Source organism: Primulina tabacum, chromosome 10 (assembly GCF_025594145.1).
Source record: "Primulina tabacum isolate GXHZ01 chromosome 10, ASM2559414v2, whole genome shotgun sequence".
In the NCBI taxonomy this organism is placed as follows: Eukaryota; Viridiplantae; Streptophyta; class Magnoliopsida; order Lamiales; family Gesneriaceae; genus Primulina; species Primulina tabacum.
The window spans coordinates 20,411,424-20,434,595 of record NC_134559.1 but is presented as its reverse complement, the minus strand read 5'-3'; the positions used below and the strand labels follow the sequence as shown (position 1 = coordinate 20,434,595).

The 23,172-nt window shown below is 35.7% G+C and overlaps 4 non-coding genes across 4 annotated transcripts; all 4 read right to left on the bottom strand.

Moving 5' to 3' along the window:
* Positions 1-33: 33 nt before the first annotated feature.
* LOC142508804 (5S ribosomal RNA) lies at positions 34-152 on the bottom strand. Its single transcript, XR_012807007.1, has one exon. It is a non-coding gene; the product is annotated as a 5S ribosomal RNA (ribosomal RNA).
* Positions 153-836: 684 nt separating this feature from the next.
* On the bottom strand, positions 837-959 carry LOC142516218 (5S ribosomal RNA). The gene has a single exon (XR_012812024.1). It is a non-coding gene; the product is annotated as a 5S ribosomal RNA (ribosomal RNA).
* Positions 960-1,630: 671 nt separating this feature from the next.
* On the bottom strand, positions 1,631-1,749 carry LOC142507090 (5S ribosomal RNA). Its single transcript, XR_012805355.1, has one exon. It is a non-coding gene; the product is annotated as a 5S ribosomal RNA (ribosomal RNA).
* Positions 1,750-2,431: 682 nt separating this feature from the next.
* On the bottom strand, positions 2,432-2,550 carry LOC142509945 (5S ribosomal RNA). The gene has a single exon (XR_012808090.1). It is a non-coding gene; the product is annotated as a 5S ribosomal RNA (ribosomal RNA).
* Positions 2,551-23,172: the final 20,622 nt, after the last annotated feature.

Below are 23,172 nucleotides of genomic sequence, written 5' to 3'. Positions count from 1 at the left end.
TAATCAAAAATAGAAAAACTCGTACGAAAAGGGGTGTAACAACACGAGGACTTCTCAGGGGGTCACCCATCCTAATACTGCTCTCGCCCAAGCACGCTTAAATTCAGAGTTCTGATGGGATCCAGTGCATTAGTGCTGGTATGATCGTTCCCGACATTGAGTGGGATGTTTATTTTCATATCCCTTGAGTACGTGTGGCGCGGGCGGCGATGGACAACACGCGGCACTGCTCTCGCCCAATCAGAACCATTAAGTTAAGCGTTCTGGCGCTATGGCAGAGCTAGGATGGGTGACCTCCCTGGGAAGTCCTCGTGTCACGACCGTTTACGTAAATTATGGATAAAACAGTTGAAATAATTGTTTTTAACGAGTTAACCGTCTCCGGAGTAATATGCGTCATACCCTTCCGCACGAAACCTGCTCAAGACAACAAAAATCGCTAAATGTTCCCAGAAAATAGAAAAGAAAATAAGAAGAAGAAAATAGCGAATGTAAAGCTATTATTATGCCTGGGATACGATAAAATAGAACCGAAATCGAATTTCAGACTTCGTAAGCAGATTTCTAGAAGAAACGGAAGTTTAACAAAAGCGAAAAAACGCAAATTAGAGGGTCTTAAAGAAGAAATTCGGCTAAAATATCGCCAGCTCATTGCGGAGTAATGAGTCTTGTTCGTTTGCCCGTTTACAATCAAATTAGGCTTCAATTTTTTCCAAATCCGGCAGTGCCCAAGCTACGTTGATTTCACATGTCTTATCTGATCCCGATCGTGATTCAGATGATTTGAGCCAAAAATCATCTGTCAACAAGTAATCAAAAATAGAAAAACACGAAAAGGGGTGCAATACGAAAACTTCCTAGGGGGTCAGTCACCCATCCTAGTACTGCTCTCGCCCAAGCACGCTTAACTTCGGAGTTCTGATGGGATCCGGTGCATTAGTGCTGGTATGATCGCACCCGATATTGAGTGGGATGTTTATTCTTATATCCCTCGAGTACGTGTGGAGCTGGCGGCGATGGACAACACGCGGCACTGCTTTCGCCCAATCATAACCACGAAGTTAAGCGTTCTGGCGCGATGGCAGAGGTAGTATGGGTGACCTCCCTGGGAAGTCCTTGTGTCGCGACCGTTTACATAATTATAGCTAAAACAGTCGAAATAATTGTTTTTAATGAGTTAACCGTCTCCGGAGTCATCTGCGTCATACCCTTCTGCACCGAACCGGCTCACGACAACAAAAATCGCTAAATGTTCACAGAAAATAGAAAAAAATAAGAAGCAGAAAATAGCGAATGTAAAGCTATTATTATACATGGGATACGATAAAATGGAACCGGAATCGAATTTTGGACTTCCTAAACGGATTTCTCGAGGAAACAGAAGCTTAACAGAAACGAAAAATCGCAAATTAGAGTGTCTTAGGAAAAGAATTCGGCTAAAATCTCGCCAGCTCATTGCGGAGTAATGAGTCTCGTTCGTTTGCCCGTTTACAATCAAATTAGCCTGCAATTTTGTCCAAATCCGGCAGTGTCCGAGCTACGTTGTTTTCACATGTCTTATCTGGTCCAGATCGAGATTCAGATGATTTGAGCCGAAAATCGTCTATCAACAAGTAATCAAAAATAGAAAGGGGTGCAACACGAGGAATTCCAAGGGGGTCACCCATCCTAGTACTGCTCTTGACCAAGCACGCTTAACTTCGGAGTTTTGATGGGATCCGGTGCATAAGTGCAGGTATGATCACACCCGACATTTAGTGGGATGTTTATTCTTATATCCCTCGAGTACGTGTGGAGCGGGCGGTGATGGAAAACACGCGGCTCTACTCTCGCCTAATCAGAACCATGAAGTTAAGCGTTCTGGCGCGATGGCAGAGCGAGGATGGGTGACCTCCCTGGCAGCCCACGTGTCGCGACCGTTTACGTAAATTATGGCTAAAACAATCGAAATAATTGTTTTTAATGAGTTAACCGTCTCCGGAGTAATTTGCGTTATACCATTCTGCACAGAACCGGCTCACGACAAAAAAAATTGCTAAATGTTCCCAGAAAAGAGAAAAAAAATAAGAAGAAGAAAATAGTGAATGTAAAGCTATTATTATGCCTGAGATACAATAAAATAGAACCGAAATCGAATTTCGAACTTCCTAAGCGGATTTCTCGAGGAAACGAAAGCTTAACAAAAGCGAAAAATCGCAAATTAGAGGGTCCTAGAGAAGGAATTCGGCTAAAATCTCGCCAGCTTCTTGTGGAGTAATGAGTCTCGTTCGTTTGCCCGTTTAAAATCAAATTAGGCTACAATTTTGTCCAAATCCGGTAGTGCTTGAGCTACGTTGATTTCACATGTCTTATCTAATCCTGATCGAGATTCAGATTATTTGAGCCGAAAATCGTCTGTCAACAAGTAATCAAAAATAGAAAAACACGTAAAGGGGTGCAACACGAGGACTTCCCAGGGGATCACCCATCCTAGTGCTGCTCTCGGCAAAGCACACTTAACTTCGGAGTTTTGATGGGATCCGGTGCATTAGTGCTGGTATGATCGCACCCGACATTGAGTGGGAATTTTATTCTTATATCCCTCGAGTACGTGTGGAGCAGGCGGCGATGGACAACACGCGGCACTGCTCTCGTCCAATCAGAACCATGAAGTTAAGCGTTCTGGCGCGATGGCAGAGCTAGGATGGGTGACCTCCCTGGGAAGTCCTCGTGTCACGACCGTATACGTAAATTATTGATAAAGCAGTTGAAATAATTGTTTTTAACTAGTTAACCATCTCCGGAATAATATGCGTCATACCATTCCGCACGAAACCTGCTCAAGACAACAAAAATCTCTAAATGTTCCCAGAAAATAGAAAAAAATAAGAAGAAGCAAATAGCGAATGTAAAGCTATTAGTATACCTGAATACGATAAAATAGAACCGGAATCGAATTTCGGACTTCCTAAGCGGATTTTTCGAGGAAACGGAAGCTTAACAGAAGCGGAAAATCGCAAATTAGAGGGTCTTAGAGAAGGAATTCGGCTAAAATCTCGCCAGCTCATTGCGGAGTAATGAGTCACGTTCGTTTGCCCGTTTCAATCAAATTAGGTTTCAATTTTGTCCAAATCCGGCAGTGTCCGAGCTACGTTGTTTTCACATGTCTTATCTGGTCCCGATCGAGATTCAGATGATTTGAGTCGAAAATAGTCTGTCAACAAGTAATAAAAAATAGAAAAATACGAAAAGGGGTGCAACACGCACTGTAACGTCTCACTCATTTTTAAAATTCCACTGGACATTTTTTTTAAATAAAAGCTCCCATTTTCGAAATAACATTTAAAATAATCGTAATAATTTGACAGTAAAAAAATAACCAAACTCATCTACAATCATACGAAAACTTAAACTAATAAAAATCTTAAAATCATCAACGTGTGAAAATATTCATTTCCTCCCAATCTCATAAATCGTAATGCGGAAAACATGTGGTCCTCGGGTCGTGTCTTCGCACCAGGTCTGCCTACTCAGAGTTCGGCACCTATAGTCTCCTCAACATTTAGCTCACCTGCATCACACACGCCTAGTGAGTCTAAAGAATCAACACACCTATACCAGGAATAACAAGTACATATATACATAGCACACAGCAGTGAAAAATATCATACTCAACATATCTTTCATGAACTTAAAAGCATAACATAAACGTGTATTGTAAAATCATAATGCCAACATACCTTTCATAAACTTTAAAACATGATATAAACATGTCGTATCAAATCATATCGTATTAAATCATGTCATCATAAACTTAAACATTTTCTTTTTAACTGAATTCAGTTTATTAGTTGTGACTTTCGTATCAGCTCTATCTTATCAGCTCTATCGATGGATCCATCTATAAAACCGTGGTACCCGGCGGCGGGGACATCAGCGACAGCATTACCCGTCCACTGAGCCTTGGCCTCAGCTCATCATATCTCATATCATGTCAATGGAAATACGATCGTCGGGCTCCCTCTGGGGCCTTCTCCCGTAAACGGGCTCCCTCTAGGGCCTTTTCCCTCACGATATCTCCAATCCTATCATCGTATACATATACATCGTCAGTCACAACCAACTCCCATCCTTTAAAAACATCATGATATTCACCACTTAATAAAAACATGCATATACGTAATTTTTCCTTTAAACCAAGCATGCAACGTATATTTTCATAAAATCTTAAAAATCGTGATCATGATGCCTAAAATTTTAAAATATAGTAAATTTGTGCTCATGGCGCTGCCAGGACCAACATCTAACCCCGGGTGCAAAATGACCATTTTGCCCCTGAAAACCCAAAAATTACCATTTTGCCCTTAGACGTATGACATTTTCTTAATTCCATTGACTCTAACATGTCCCAAATAATTATTTAAGCCTACAAAAATTTTCCCATATTTTTATTTGGCTTAAATCGATGAATTTTAAATTAATTTTTAAACATAACATATTAACGCGCTTTAATCCCGAATTAAACCAAACCTTAGCATAAAATTCCCAAATTAAAAACTTAGACTTCTTATAATTATTTGACTTTAAATATAATTTTTCATAATTTAATTAAGCTTAAATCTGGCGTTTCAATTAATTCTGTAATTAACGTTTCGTGTTGCGACTAAATCCCGGATAAATCCAAAACTCATTATTTTTATCCGAAGCTTACCAAATTCCTTAAAATATCCCAAAACATATTTAAAAGCATCCCTAGACGTAAACTCGATCCCATTTTATAACTTAACCGAATTGTTTTAAAACTTGGACCGGTGTCCCGGTTTTAAGCCGAATCGACTCGAAACTTAACCGCATTTTTCCCAACTTTTTACCACACCTAATAAACACTTAAAAGGCCTTATAAACATCCAGACCCGTCGCTTAAACCATTCGATCAGGCCTTACAAGATGCTGGAAATTAGCCTCTTCCCCTTTCGCCTACCCTACTACACTACCTCCCTATTCTCGCGTCTTAGCCCAACACCGATGGAACCAGGCACGTATCAGCCTTTCCTAGACCACCATAGGGCTCCCTTGAACCTACTGCACCCACGCCATCAGCCTCATGCATCAGGCGTAGATCACCCTATCGCTACACTCCCCACAACACCAATCGAACCCAACTCGTCCAACTCTTCCCTTGCGGCTTCTAGGACAAGACCAGCAGCGTTCGTGCATTTCCAGACCATGGTTAAGACCCACCAGAGTCTATTCAAGGTCTAGAGTCGCCCTTGCACCACCAGACTTCACCTACCCACCGATCTAGACAAAGAAAACGAGAAACCCCAAGCCGCTACACATCTCGGCCTTCACTCCAAACCTACCGAACCTTACACCAGCCTCATGACTCCACTAACCTGCTCTAAACAGTCCCTTAGCATCAACAAAACGGCAGCCTCCTTGCACAATTCAAGAAAATGTGAGACTTGAAACAAAAAGAATGCAATAAACACAAGAAAATCAAAGATCTTCCATAGACAAGCTTGGATCGAAACTTTTCATGCATGAACACCAAACTCAGTATATAAAACGTGTATGATGCAGAAGAATGATATAGAGCGTGCCTGGTGAAAATATTTCGCAAGAAAACCGAAGAACGAGCGTCGGGAATCAAGTCGGAGAATTTTCTTACGCCTTGAATGGAAATGGCCGTGCTTTCAGCTGCTGGGATTTCTATGAAAATGTTGAGATGGGATTGAGGGTGTCGGCTGATTGGGGAGGGTAATGTTAGGTGTAGTGGGTCCTTAGGGATTTATTATGTAGTTAATTAAAATATAATAGGCCATAAGTTGTTAATTAAAGATTTAAAAAGGATTTTAAGCCCAACAAGCTTAAAAATAGTCTCATTAAGTCCAAACACACTCCCGAAAAATATTTCGTGGTGTAAAGTTTTTGAAAATATTAGCCGAACCCTCAAAAAATCCCCCGATTCGATAAAATTTGCTTACCGGGTAAAAATAAAATTCTGCGGATAAAAATACCAAATAAATCTCAATTCTTGAAAAATACCTTTAAAACATCTTATATTAATTAATAGAACTTAATCGTGTAATAAAAATATTTTTCTTGAAAATTCTCCGGTCTCTGATCCTCGTTCGAGAGCGAAATGCAACTTAAAAACCTTAATGCATGAACTTATAAAATGTATGGAATAAATTCTACCATGCATGAATTATGCATAAAATGCATAAAAATAATTAAACACAATTTAATAAAATAAAAATATATTTTATGCTTTAAAAGAATTTAATGAAATACCAAAGAATTTAATAATTTGCATGCATGTGGTTTACGTGGATTTTCCGATTTTCGGGACGTTACAATCTTCCCCCCTTAAATTGAATTTCGTCCGCGAAATTCGCTTATCCTTGATAATCACAAAGTTTAGACTCTTAATTCTAGAATCTCAATATTCCACGTTTCCGCTGCGCTACTGTGATAAAATAATAAATCTTAGGATGTACTTATGTCTCCTCAATCCTAATTATTTTGCCTATTGAAATCCTTATTTGCGAATTGCAACCTAGAACGACTTATTGCGACTTAGTTCTATTCTACTCATGCCTCAAATTCCGACTTTTCTCAAACTTCCCAATATTAGAAATGGCAGTTCGAATTTTATTGCGTCTTACTTTTCTTATACTATACCCGTAATGTTCATCAACTTATTACATTATCATTTATGCAACTTAAGAAATCTTAACACCAAGATTTTACTGATCGACTTATATCTTCGGTGATACACTTAAAAGTTAAACCTTATCTCAAACCCATAATGATATTCGCCTAAGATCCTTGAATCGAATCTTTATCTTATAGCACCAAACTTACGTAACTTAATTATTTACAAGTACATCCCAAATATTAAATTGTTGCAAATCTTTAAATTCGAGTAGCGTTAATCCATAAAACTATCGAACTTCTACCTAATTAATAAAACACTTCTATCATCAATCACATGCTTAAACTATTTTCTTCCCAATTACAATTTAGTTGAGGCTTAAGGCCCTTGAACTTTCCTCGTTGAAATGAATGTTGCATTCTTACGTATTCTCAATGCTTCATACATACTAGCGTATAAAACTTATTAAGTCATCCCATGGGAGCCTTAGACTAACTCTAATAAATCAACTTCACTTATACTCCATAGAGTTCTAGAATCCCCATATCAAGCTTTTTAGATTTCTCACTCGATAAAAATCTTAATATTCATTAATTGATAACTTATGTTGAACACAACTAATTCTTTTTTATTATTATTATTATTATTTTTTCACCCAAAATTTCCGTATTAACACGTATTCCATAAACTTAAAATTCAAGCTTACGCGACCCAAATAGTATTAGATAACATAATTCCAACACACATATTCACTTATTCTCAAGTTTCTTAATAACTTACCAAAAATTCCTCAAGACGAGGTGTCTACCTCAATTCTTACATGCATCTATCGAGTAACCTAACCATCAAACATACCCAACTTTCTAGAAAAATTTAAATTCCAACAAAGATATAATTTTAACTCTTAAGATCATGATTAACACTTATGCTACATCAAACCTTAAGTCCTCAAAAATAAGTTAACTTAATGTCTAATCTTGTAACTTGACTAAATGATCACTTTACCTTAAATTGTTATCACTCTAAATTCTTAATTTTTTTCAATTGTCTTATTCCATTAACATTTAGATTTTCAAGCCCAATATTGAATCATCCTACAATGCCCTTGATTGTCATTCCTTATTACATTATAACCCAGATTATAACCAAGTTCTAATTATCTCTTCAAGCTCAAATCACCTAAAAGTCTTATCATTTAAACCATTCAATTCTCACTTACTGCTAAACAAATCCCTAAATTTCTTAAAAATTTCAAAATTAGTTCTTACGTTCCTCGAATATTATCCGAATTTGTTCTTAATCTCGAGAATCCAAAAATTACCCATAAGTTCTTGGCGTTCCTAATCCCATTTTATAGGTTTCTCGTAACATAAAATTCAATAATATTAACTTTATTAGACCCAAGATCAATTCTCATAACCTCGAAAATTACTGATTTTACCCAAGTGTTCCTCAAAAGTTCGAATTTTAATCCTCAAAATTTCAAAATTTACAATTTGGTCCTTAAAATTGTCAAAGATTACAATTTTGGCTTTATAACTCCTCGAAATTTGCATTTTTTTTCCATAAAATTTTCGACTTGGCCTCATTAAACCTTAAAATTCTCAAAACTAAAAATTTAATCCCAAAGTTTGGTAAATTCGAAATAGTCCCTTAGAATTTTATTGTTGCACTCAGGTCCTCAATTATTGGTTATTACAATTAGGTCCTTTAAATTCTCAATCAATTCAATTAAATCCTTAGGTCCCATTAGGTAGAGCATGCATCCTAAATAAATTCTACGTTTTTATACTTACAAAGATCATCGTAGTTTTCGAATCATTAATCCTTGTATGGATTCATCAAAAATTAATTCAACTAGCAACCACGAACTATCAATAATTTCTTAGAAATTCTACAAGTCCCAAAAGCATTCATAACTTTCAAGATTAACTTATTACCCCAAAGAGTAGAACATCAGTACTTCTAACCTAAAAATCGGTATAATCAAATCATTATCCACTTCTCCTAAAGACCAATATTCGAATTCTTAGACACGTCCAATTCCAAACGTAACCAACATGCAATTTAATCTAGTTTTTAAAACAGTAAATCCTTAAATCATAAAAGCAGTTAAACATATACCATAAATCATCATAAAGCGTAAATCATGTTAACATGCAGGTGATATGAGTAAAACATTGAAAACATTGAAATCATAAAAGCTTACAGACTTGAGGCTTGAAGACTGAGCTGCAGAAACTGGCGGTGGCACAACCCTATACATGGCCCTTGCTCTGATACCAACTGTAACGTCTCACTCATTTTTAAAATTCTACTGGACATTTTTTTTAAATAAAAGCTCGCATTTTCGAAATAACATTTAAAATAATCGTAATAATTTGACAGTAAAAAAATAACCAAACTCATCTACAATCATACGAAAACATAAACTAATAAAAATCTTAAAATCATCAACGTGTGAAAATATTCATTTCCTCTCAATCTCATAAATCGTAATGCGGAAAACATGTGGTCCTCGGGTCGTGTCATCGCACCAGGTCTGCCTACTCAGAGTTCGGCACCTATAGTCTCCTCAACATTTAGCTCACCTGCATCACACACGCCTAGTGAGTCTAAAGAATCAACACACCTATACCAAGAATAACAAGTACATATACATAGCACACAGCAGTGAAAAATATCATACTCAACATATCTTTCATGAACTTAAAAGCATAACATAAACGTGTATTGTAAAATCATAATGCCAACATAACTTTCATAAACTTTAAAACATGAATATAAACATGTCGTATCAAATCATATCGTATTAAATCATGTCATCATAAACTTAAACATTTTCTTTTTAACTGAATTCAGTTCATTAGTTGTGACTTTCGTATCAGCTCTATCGATGGATCCATCTATAAAACCGTGGTACCCGGCGGCGGGGACATCAGCGACAGCATTACCCGTCCACTGAGCCTTGGCCTCAGCTCATCATATCTCATATCATGTCAATGGAAATACGATCGTCGGGCTCCCTCTGGGGCCTTCTCCCGTAAACGGGCTCTCTCTAGGGCCTTTTCCCTCACGATATCTCCAATCCTATCATCGTATACATATACATCGTCAGTCACAACCAACTCCCATCCTTCAAAAACATCATGATATTCACCACTTAATAAAAACATGCATATACGTAATTTTTCCTTTAAACCAAGCATGCAACGTATATTTTCATAAAATCTTAAAAATCGTGATCATGATGCATAAAACTTTAAAATATAGTAATGTTGTGCTCATGGCGCTGCCAGGACCAACATCTAACCCCGGGTGCAAAATGACCATTTTGCCCCTAGAAACCCAAAAATTACCATTTTGCCCTTAGACGTAAAATTTCACGTTTTTGACATTTTCTTAATTCCATTGACTCTAACATGTCCCAAATAATTATTTAAGCCTACAAAAATTTTCCCATATTTTTATTTGGCTTAAATCGATGAATTTTAAATTAATTTTTAAACATAACATATTAACGCGCTTTAATCCCGAATTAAACCAAACCTTAGCATAAAATTCCCAAATTAAAAACTTAGACTTCTTATAATTATTTGACTTTAAATATAATTTTTCATAATTTAATTAAGCTTAAATCTAGCGTTTCAATTAATTCTGTAATTAACGTTTCGTGTTGCGACTAAATCCCGGATTAAATCCAAAACTCATTATTTTTATCCGAAGCTTACCAAATTCCTTAAAATATCCCAAAACATATTTAAAAGCATCCCTAGACGTAAACTCGATCCCATTTTATAACTTAACCGAATTGTTTTAAAACTTGGACCGGTGTCCCGGTTTTAAGCCGAATCGACTCGAAACTTAACCGTATTTTTTCCAACTTTTTACCACACCTAATAAACACTTAAAAGGTCTTATAAACATCCAGACCCGTCGCTTAAACCATTCGATCAGGCCTTACAAGATGCTGGAAATCAGCCTCTTCCCCTTTCGCCTACCCTACTACACTACCTCCCTATTCTCGCGTCTTAGCCCAACACCGATGGAACCAGGCACGTCTCAGCCTTTCCTAGACCACCATAGGGCTCCCCTGAACCTACTGCACCCACGCGATCAGCCTCATGCATCAGGCGTAGATCACCATATCGCTACACTCCCAGAACACCAATCGAACCCAACTCGTCCAACTCTTCCCTTGCGGCTTCTAGGACAAGACCAGCAGCGTTCGTGCATTTCCAGACCATGGTTCAGACCCACCAGAGTCTATTCAAGGTCTAGAGTCGCCCTTGCACCACCAGACTTCACCTACCCACCGATCTAGACAAAGAAACTGAGAAACCCCAAGCCGCTACACATCTCGGCCTTCACTCCAAACCTACCAAACCTTACACCAGCCTCATGACTCCACTAACCTGCTCTAAACAGTCCCTTAGCATCAACAAAACGGCAGCCTCCTTGCACAATTCAAGAAAATGTGAGACTTGAAACAAAAAGAATGCAATAAACACAAGAAAATCAAAGATCTTCCATAGACAAGCTTGGATCGAAACTTTTCATGCATGAACACCAAACTCAGTATATAAAACGTGTATGATGCAGAAGAATGATATAGAGCGTGCCTGGTGAAAATATTTCGCAAGAAAACCGAAGAACGAGCGTCGGAAATCAAGTCGGAGAATTTTATTACGCCTTGAATGGAAATGGCCGTGCTTTCAGCTGCTGGGATTTCTATGAAAATGTTGAGATGGGAGTGAGGGTGTCGGATGATTGGGGAGGGTAATGTTAGGTGTAGTGGGTCCATAGGGATTTATTATGTAGTTAATTAAAATATAATAGACCATAAGTTTCTAATTAAAGATTTAAAAAGGATTTTAAGCCCAACAAGCTTAAAAGTAGTCTCATTAAGTCCAAACACACTCCCGAAAAATATTTCGTGATGAAAAGTTTTTGAAAATATTAGCCGAACCCTCAAAAAGTCCCCGGATTCGATAAAATTTGCTTACCGGGTAAAAATAAAATTCTGCATATAAAATTACCCAATAAATCTCAATTCTTGAAAAACACCTTTAAAACATCTTGTATTAATTAATAGAACTTAATCGTGTAATAAAAATAATTTTCTTGAAAATTCTCCGGTCTCTGATCCTCGTTCAAGAGCGAAATGCAACTTAAAAACCTTAATGCATGAACTTATAAAATGTATGGAATAAATTCTACCATGCATGAATTATGCATAAAATGCATAAAAATAATTAAACACAATTTAATAAAATAAAAATACATTTTATGCTTTAAAATAATTTAATGAAATACCAAAGAATTTAATAATTTGCATGCATGTGGTTTACGTGGACTTTTCGATTTTCGGGACGTTACAATCTTCCCCCCTTAAATTGAATTTCGTCCGCGAAATTCGCTTATCCTTGATAATCACAAAGTTTAGACTCTTAATTCTAGAATCTCAATATTCCACGTTTCCGCTGCGCTACTGTGATAAAATAATAAATCTTAGGATGTACTTATGTCTCCTCAATCCTAATTATTTTGCCTATTGAAATCCTTATTTGCGAATTGCAACCTAGAACGACTTATTGCGACTTAGTTCTATTCTACTCATGCCTCAAATTCCGACTTTTCTCAAACTTCCCAATATTAGAAATGGCAGTTCGAATTTTATTGCGTCTTACTTTTCTTATACTATACCCGTAATGTTCATCAACTTATTACATTATCATTTATGCAACTTAAGAAATCTTAACACCAAGATTTTACTGATCGACTTATATCTTCGGTGATACACTTAAAAGTTAAACCTTATCTCAAACCCATAATGATATTCGCCTAAGATCCTTGAATCGAATCTTTATCTTATAGCACCAAACTTACGTAACTTAATTATTTACAAGTACATCCCAAATATTAAATTGTTGCAAATCTTTAAATTCGAGTAGCGTTAATCCATAAAACTATCGAACTTCTACCTAATTAATAAAACACTTCTATCATCAATCACATGCTTAAACTATTTTCTTCCCAATTACAATTTAGTTGAGGCTTAAGGCCCTTGAACTTTCCTCGTTGAAATGAATGTTGCATTCTTACGTATTCTCAATGCTTCATACATACTAGCGTATAAAACTTATTAAGTCATCCCATGGGAGCCTTAGACTAACTCTAATAAATCAACTTCACTTATACTCCATAGAGTTCTAGAATCCCCATATCAAGCTTTTTAGATTTCTCACTCGATAAAAATCTTAATATTCATTAATTGATAACTTATGTTGAACACAACTAATTCTTTTTTATTATTATTATTATTATTTTTTCACCCAAAATTTCCGTATTAACACGTATTCCATAAACTTAAAATTCAAGCTTACGCGACCCAAATAGTATTAGATAACATAATTCCAACACACATATTCACTTATTCTCAAGTTTCTTAATAACTTACCAAAAATTCCTCAAGACGAGGTGTCTACCTCAATTCTTACATGCATCTATCGAGTAACCTAACCATCAAACATACCCAACTTTCTAGAAAAATTTAAATTCCAACAAAGATATAATTTTAACTCTTAAGATCATGATTAACACTTATGCTACATCAAACCTTAAGTCCTCAAAAATAAGTTAACTTAATGTCTAATCTTGTAACTTGACTAAATGATCACTTTACCTTAAATTGTTATCACTCTAAATTCTTAATTTTTTTCAATTGTCTTATTCCATTAACATTTAGATTTTCAAGCCCAATATTGAATCATCCTACAATGCCCTTGATTGTCATTCCTTATTACATTATAACCCAGATTATAACCAAGTTCTAATTATCTCTTCAAGCTCAAATCACCTAAAAGTCTTATCATTTAAACCATTCAATTCTCACTTACTGCTAAACAAATCCCTAAATTTCTTAAAAATTTCAAAATTAGTTCTTACGTTCCTCGAATATTATCCGAATTTGTTCTTAATCTCGAGAATCCAAAAATTACCCATAAGTTCTTGGCGTTCCTAATCCCATTTTATAGGTTTCTCGTAACATAAAATTCAATAATATTAACTTTATTAGACCCAAGATCAATTCTCATAACCTCGAAAATTACTGATTTTACCCAAGTGTTCCTCAAAAGTTCGAATTTTAATCCTCAAAATTTCAAAATTTACAATTTGGTCCTTAAAATTGTCAAAGATTACAATTTTGGCTTTATAACTCCTCGAAATTTGCATTTTTTTTCCATAAAATTTTCGACTTGGCCTCATTAAACCTTAAAATTCTCAAAACTAAAAATTTAATCCCAAAGTTTGGTAAATTCGAAATAGTCCCTTAGAATTTTATTGTTGCACTCAGGTCCTCAATTATTGGTTATTACAATTAGGTCCTTTAAATTCTCAATCAATTCAATTAAATCCTTAGGTCCCATTAGGTAGAGCATGCATCCTAAATAAATTCTACGTTTTTATACTTACAAAGATCATCGTAGTTTTCGAATCATTAATCCTTGTATGGATTCATCAAAAATTAATTCAACTAGCAACCACGAACTATCAATAATTTCTTAGAAATTCTACAAGTCCCAAAAGCATTCATAACTTTCAAGATTAACTTATTACCCCAAAGAGTAGAACATCAGTACTTCTAACCTAAAAATCGGTATAATCAAATCATTATCCACTTCTCCTAAAGACCAATATTCGAATTCTTAGACACGTCCAATTCCAAACGTAACCAACATGCAATTTAATCTAGTTTTTAAAACAGTAAATCCTTAAATCATAAAAGCAGTTAAACATATACCATAAATCATCATAAAGCGTAAATCATGTTAACATGCAGGTGATATGAGTAAAACATTGAAAACATTGAAATCATAAAAGCTTACAGACTTGAGGCTTGAAGACTGAGCTGCAGAAACTGGCGGTGGCACAACCCTATACATGGCCCTTGCTCTGATACCAACTGTAACGTCTCACTCATTTTTAAAATTCTACTGGACATTTTTTTTAAATAAAAGCTCGCATTTTCGAAATAACATTTAAAATAATCGTAATAATTTGACAGTAAAAAAATAACCAAACTCATCTACAATCATACGAAAACATAAACTAATAAAAATCTTAAAATCATCAACGTGTGAAAATATTCATTTCCTCTCAATCTCATAAATCGTAATGCGGAAAACATGTGGTCCTCGGGTCGTGTCATCGCACCAGGTCTGCCTACTCAGAGTTCGGCACCTATAGTCTCCTCAACATTTAGCTCACCTGCATCACACACGCCTAGTGAGTCTAAAGAATCAACACACCTATACCAAGAATAACAAGTACATATACATAGCACACAGCAGTGAAAAATATCATACTCAACATATCTTTCATGAACTTAAAAGCATAACATAAACGTGTATTGTAAAATCATAATGCCAACATAACTTTCATAAACTTTAAAACATGAATATAAACATGTCGTATCAAATCATATCGTATTAAATCATGTCATCATAAACTTAAACATTTTCTTTTTAACTGAATTCAGTTCATTAGTTGTGACTTTCGTATCAGCTCTATCGATGGATCCATCTATAAAACCGTGGTACCCGGCGGCGGGGACATCAGCGACAGCATTACCCGTCCACTGAGCCTTGGCCTCAGCTCATCATATCTCATATCATGTCAATGGAAATACGATCGTCGGGCTCCCTCTGGGGCCTTCTCCCGTAAACGGGCTCTCTCTAGGGCCTTTTCCCTCACGATATCTCCAATCCTATCATCGTATACATATACATCGTCAGTCACAACCAACTCCCATCCTTCAAAAACATCATGATATTCACCACTTAATAAAAACATGCATATACGTAATTTTTCCTTTAAACCAAGCATGCAACGTATATTTTCATAAAATCTTAAAAATCGTGATCATGATGCATAAAACTTTAAAATATAGTAAATTTGTGCTCATGGCGCTGCCAGGACCAACATCTAACCCCGGGTGCAAAATGACCATTTTGCCCCTAGAAACCCAAAAATTACCATTTTGCCCTTAGACGTAAAATTTCACGTTTTTGACATTTTCTTAATTCCATTGACTCTAACATGTCCCAAATAATTATTTAAGCCTACAAAAATTTTCCCATATTTTTATTTGGCTTAAATCGATGAATTTTAAATTAATTTTTAAACATAACATATTAACGCGCTTTAATCCCGAATTAAACCAAACCTTAGCATAAAATTCCCAAATTAAAAACTTAGACTTCTTATAATTATTTGACTTTAAATATAATTTTTCATAATTTAATTAAGCTTAAATCTAGCGTTTCAATTAATTCTGTAATTAACGTTTCGTGTTGCGACTAAATCCCGGATTAAATCCAAAACTCATTATTTTTATCCGAAGCTTACCAAATTCCTTAAAATATCCCAAAACATATTTAAAAGCATCCCTAGACGTAAACTCGATCCCATTTTATAACTTAACCGAATTGTTTTAAAACTTGGACCGGTGTCCCGGTTTTAAGCCGAATCGACTCGAAACTTAACCGTATTTTTTCCAACTTTTTACCACACCTAATAAACACTTAAAAGGTCTTATAAACATCCAGACCCGTCGCTTAAACCATTCGATCAGGCCTTACAAGATGCTGGAAATCAGCCTCTTCCCCTTTCGCCTACCCTACTACACTACCTCCCTATTCTCGCGTCTTAGCCCAACACCGATGGAACCAGGCACGTCTCAGCCTTTCCTAGACCACCATAGGGCTCCCCTGAACCTACTGCACCCACGCGATCAGCCTCATGCATCAGGCGTAGATCACCATATCGCTACACTCCCAGAACACCAATCGAACCCAACTCGTCCAACTCTTCCCTTGCGGCTTCTAGGACAAGACCAGCAGCGTTCGTGCATTTCCAGACCATGGTTCAGACCCACCAGAGTCTATTCAAGGTCTAGAGTCGCCCTTGCACCACCAGACTTCACCTACCCACCGATCTAGACAAAGAAAACGAGAAACCCCAAGCCGCTACACATCTCGGCCTTCACTCCAAACCTACCAAACCTTACACCAGCCTCATGACTCCACTAACCTGCTCTAAACAGTCCCTTAGCATCAACAAAACGGCAGCCTCCTTGCACAATTCAAGAAAATGTGAGACTTGAAACAAAAAGAATGCAATAAACACAAGAAAATCAAAGATCTTCCATAGACAAGCTTGGATCGAAACTTTTCATGCATGAACACCAAACTCAGTATATAAAACGTGTATGATGCAGAAGAATGATATAGAGCGTGCCTGGTGAAAATATTTCGCAAGAAAACCGAAGAACGAGCGTCGGAAATCAAGTCGGAGAATTTTATTACGCCTTGAATGGAAATGGCCGTGCTTTCAGCTGCTGGGATTTCTATGAAAATGTTGAGATGGGAGTGAGGGTGTCGGATGATTGGGGAGGGTAATGTTAGGTGTAGTGGGTCCATAGGGATTTATTATGTAGTTAATTAAAATATAATAGACCATAAGTTTCTAATTAAAGATTTAAAAAGGATTTTAAGCCCAACAAGCTTAAAAGTAGTCTCATTAAGTCCAAACACACTCCCGAAAAATATTTCGTGATGAAAAGTTTTTGAAAATATTAGCCGAACCCTCAAAAAGTCCCCGGATTCGATAAAATTTGCTTACCGGGTAAAAATAAAATTCTGCATATAAAATTACCCAATAAATCTCAATTCTTGAAAAACACCTTTAAAACATCTTGTATTAATTAATAGAACTTAATCGTGTAATAAAAATAATTTTCTTGAAAATTCTCCGGTCTCTGATCCTCGTTCAAGAGCGAAATGCAACTTAAAAACCTTAATGCATGAACTTATAAAATGTATGGAATAAATTCTACCATGCATGAATTATGCATAAAATGCATAAAAATAATTAAACACAATTTAATAAAATAAAAATACATTTTATGCTTTAAAATAATTTAATGAAATACCAAAGAATTTAATAATTTGCATGCATGTGGTTTACGTGGACTTTTCGATTTTCGGGACGTTACAATCTTCCCCCCTTAAATTGAATTTCGTCCGCGAAATTCGCTTATCCTTGATAATCACAAAGTTTAGACTCTTAATTCTAGAATCTCAATATTCCACGTTTCCGCTGCGCTACTGTGATAAAATAATAAATCTTAGGATGTACTTATGTCTCCTCAATCCTAATTATTTTGCCTATTGAAATCCTTATTTGCGAATTGCAACCTAGAACGACTTATTGCGACTTAGTTCTATTCTACTCATGCCTCAAATTCCGACTTTTCTCAAACTTCCCAATATTAGAAATGGCAGTTCGAATTTTATTGCGTCTTACTTTTCTTATACTATACCCGTAATGTTCATCAACTTATTACATTATCATTTATGCAACTTAAGAAATCTTAACACCAAGATTTTACTGATCGACTTATATCTTCGGTGATACACTTAAAAGTTAAACCTTATCTCAAACCCATAATGATATTCGCCTAAGATCCTTGAATCGAATCTTTATCTTATAGCACCAAACTTACGTAACTTAATTATTTACAAGTACATCCCAAATATTAAATTGTTGCAAATCTTTAAATTCGAGTAGCGTTAATCCATAAAACTATCGAACTTCTACCTAATTAATAAAACACTTCTATCATCAATCACATGCTTAAACTATTTTCTTCCCAATTACAATTTAGTTGAGGCTTAAGGCCCTTGAACTTTCCTCGTTGAAATGAATGTTGCATTCTTACGTATTCTCAATGCTTCATACATACTAGCGTATAAAACTTATTAAGTCATCCCATGGGAGCCTTAGACTAACTCTAATAAATCAACTTCACTTATACTCCATAGAGTTCTAGAATCCCCATATCAAGCTTTTTAGATTTCTCACTTTATAAAAATCTTAATATTCATTAATTGATAACTTATGTTGAACACAACTAATTCTTTTTTATTATTATTATTATTATTTTTTCACCCAAAATTTCCGTATTAACACGTATTCCATAAACTTAAAATTCAAGCTTACGCGACCCAAATAGTATTAGATAACATAATTCCAACACACATATTCACTTATTCTCAAGTTTCTTAATAACTTACCAAAAATTCCTCAAGACGAGGTGTCTACCTCAATTCTTACATGCATCTATCGAGTAACCTAACCATCAAACATACCCAACTTTCTAGAAAAATTTAAATTCCAACAAAGATATAATTTTAACTCTTAAGATCATGATTAACACTTATGCTACATCAAACCTTAAGTCCTCAAAAATAAGTTAACTTAATGTCTAATCTTGTAACTTGACTAAATGATCACTTTACCTTAAATTGTTATCACTCTAAATTCTTAATTTTTTTCAATTGTCTTATTCCATTAACATTTAGATTTTCAAGCCCAATATTGAATCATCCTACAATGCCCTTGATTGTCATTCCTTATTACATTATAACCCAGATTATAACCAAGTTCTAATTATCTCTTCAAGCTCAAATCACCTAAAAGTCTTATCATTTAAACCATTCAATTCTCACTTACTGCTAAACAAATCCCTAAATTTCTTAAAAATTTCAAAATTAGTTCTTACGTTCCTCGAATATTATCCGAATTTGTTCTTAATCTCGAGAATCCAAAAATTACCCATAAGTTCTTGGCGTTCCTAATCCCATTTTATAGGTTTCTCGTAACATAAAATTCAATAATATTAACTTTATTAGACCCAAGATCAATTCTCATAACCTCGAAAATTACTGATTTTACCCAAGTGTTCCTCAAAAGTTCGAATTTTAATCCTCAAAATTTCAAAATTTACAATTTGGTCCTTAAAATTGTCAAAGATTACAATTTTGGCTTTATAACTCCTCGAAATTTGCATTTTTTTTCCATAAAATTTTCGACTTGGCCTCATTAAACCTTAAAATTCTCAAAACTAAAAATTTAATCCCAAAGTTTGGTAAATTCGAAATAGTCCCTTAGAATTTTATTGTTGCACTCAGGTCCTCAATTATTGGTTATTACAATTAGGTCCTTTAAATTCTCAATCAATTCAATTAAATCCTTAGGTCCCATTAGGTAGAGCATGCATCCTAAATAAATTCTACGTTTTTATACTTACAAAGATCATCGTAGTTTTCGAATCATTAATCCTTGTATGGATTCATCAAAAATTAATTCAACTAGCAACCACGAACTATCAATAATTTCTTAGAAATTCTACAAGTCCCAAAAGCATTCATAACTTTCAAGATTAACTTATTACCCCAAAGAGTAGAACATCAGTACTTCTAACCTAAAAATCGGTATAATCAAATCATTATCCACTTCTCCTAAAGACCAATATTCGAATTCTTAGACACGTCCAATTCCAAACGTAACCAACATGCAATTTAATCTAGTTTTTAAAACAGTAAATCCTTAAATCATAAAAGCAGTTAAACATATACCATAAATCATCATAAAGCGTAAATCATGTTAACATGCAGGTGATATGAGTAAAACATTGAAAACATTGAAATCATAAAAGCTTACAGACTTGAGGCTTGAAGACTGAGCTGCAGAAACTGGCGGTGGCACAACCCTATACATGGCCCTTGCTCTGATACCAACTGTAACGTCTCACTCATTTTTAAAATTCTACTGGACATTTTTTTTAAATAAAAGCTCGCATTTTCGAAATAACATTTAAAATAATCGTAATAATTTGACAGTAAAAAAATAACCAAACTCATCTACAATCATACGAAAACATAAACTAATAAAAATCTTAAAATCATCAACGTGTGAAAATATTCATTTCCTCTCAATCTCATAAATCGTAATGCGGAAAACATGTGGTCCTCGGGTCGTGTCATCGCACCAGGTCTGCCTACTCAGAGTTCGGCACCTATAGTCTCCTCAACATTTAGCTCACCTGCATCACACACGCCTAGTGAGTCTAAAGAATCAACACACCTATACCAAGAATAACAAGTACATATACATAGCACACAGCAGTGAAAAATATCATACTCAACATATCTTTCATGAACTTAAAAGCATAACATAAACGTGTATTGTAAAATCATAATGCCAACATAACTTTCATAAACTTTAAAACATGAATATAAACATGTCGTATCAAATCATATCGTATTAAATCATGTCATCATAAACTTAAACATTTTCTTTTTAACTGAATTCAGTTCATTAGTTGTGACTTTCGTATCAGCTCTATCGATGGATCCATCTATAAAACCGTGGTACCCGACGGCGGGGACATCAGCGACAGCATTACCCGTCCACTGAGCCTTGGCCTCAGCTCATCATATCTCATATCATGTCAATGGAAATACGATCGTCGGGCTCCCTCTGGGGCCTTCTCCCGTAAACGGGCTCTCTCTAGGGCCTTTTCCCTCACGATATCTCCAATCCTATCATCGTATACATATACATCGTCAGTCACAACCAACTCCCATCCTTCAAAAACATCATGATATTCACCACTTAATAAAAACATGCATATACGTAATTTTTCCTTTAAACCAAGCATGCAAAGTATATTTTCATAAAATCTTAAAAATCGTGATCATGATGCATAAAACTTTAAAATATAGTAAATTTGTGCTCATGGCGCTGCCAGGACCAACATCTAACCCCGGGTGCAAAATGACCATTTTGCCCCTAGAAACCCAAAAATTACCATTTTGCCCTTAGACGTAAAATTTCACGTTTTTGACATTTTCTTAATTCCATTGACTCTAACATGTCCCAAATAATTATTTAAGCCTACAAAAATTTTCCCATATTTTTATTTGGCCTAAATCGATGAATTTTAAATTAATTTTTAAACATAACATATTAACGCGCTTTAATCCCGAATTAAACCAAACCTTAGCATAAAATTCCCAAATTAAAAACTTAGACTTCTTATAATTAATTGACTTTAAATATTATTTTTCATAATTTAATTAAGCTTAAATCTAGCGTTTCAATTAATTCTGTAATTAACGTTTCGTGTTGCGACTAAATCCCGGATTAAATCCAAAACTCATTATTTTGATCCGAAGCTTACCAAATTCCTTAAAATATCACAAAACATATTTAAAAGCATCCCTAGACGTAAACTCGAGCTCATTTTATAACTTAACCGAATTGTTTTAAAACTTGGACCGGTGTCCCGGTTTTAAGCCGAATCGACTCGAAACTTAACCGTATTTTTTCCAACTTTTTACCACACCTAATAAACACTTAAAAGGTCTTATAAACATCCAGACCCGTCGCTTAAACCATTCGATCAGGCCTTACAAGATGCTGGAAATCAGCCTCTTCCCCTTTCGCCTACCCTACTACACTACCTCCCTATTCTCGCGTCTTAGCCCAACACCGATGGAACCAGGCACGTCTCAGCCTTTCCTAGACCACCATAGGGCTCCCCTGAACCTACTGCACCCACGCGATCAGCCTCATGCATCAGGCGTAGATCACCATATCGCTACACTCCCAGAACACCAATCGAACCCAACTCGTCCAACTCTTCCCTTGCGGCTTCTAGGACAAGACCAGCAGCGTTCGTGCATTTCCAGACCATGGTTCAGACCCACCAGAGTCTATTCAAGGTCTAGAGTCGCCCTTGCACCACCAGACTTCACCTACCCACCGATCTAGACAAAGAAAACGAGAAACCCCAAGCCGCTACACATCTCGGCCTTCACTCCAAACTTACCAAACCTTACACCAGCCTCATGACTCCACTAACCTGCTCTAAACAGTCCCTTAGCATCAACAAAACGGCAGCCTCCTTGCACAATTCAAGAAAATGTGAGACTTGAAACAAAAAGAATGCAATAAACACAAGAAAATCAAAGATCTTCCATAGACAAGCTTGGATCGAAACTTTTCATGCATGAACACCAAACTCAGTATATAAAACGTGTATGATGCAGAAGAATGATATAGAGCGTGCCTGGTGAAAATATTTCGCAAGAAAACCGAAGAACGAGCGTCGGAAATCAAGTCGGAGAATTTTATTACGCCTTGAATGGAAATGGCCGTGCTTTCAGCTGCTGGGATTTCTATGAAAATGTTGAGATGGGAGTGAGGGTGTCGGATGATTGGGGAGGGTAATGTTAGGTGTAGTGGGTCCATAGGGATTTATTATGTAGTTAATTAAAATATAATAGACCATAAGTTTCTAATTAAAGATTTAAAAAGGATTTTAAGCCCAACAAGCTTAAAAGTAGTCTCATTAAGTCCAAACACACTCCCGAAAAATATTTCGTGATGAAAAGTTTTTGAAAATATTAGCCGAACCCTCAAAAAGTCCCCGGATTCGATAAAATTTGCTTACCGGGTAAAAATAAAATTCTGCATATAAAATTACCCAATAAATCTCAATTCTTGAAAAACACCTTTAAAACATCTTGTATTAATTAATAGAACTTAATCGTGTAATAAAAATAATTTTCTTGAAAATTCTCCGGTCTCTGATCCTCGTTCAAGAGCGAAATGCAACT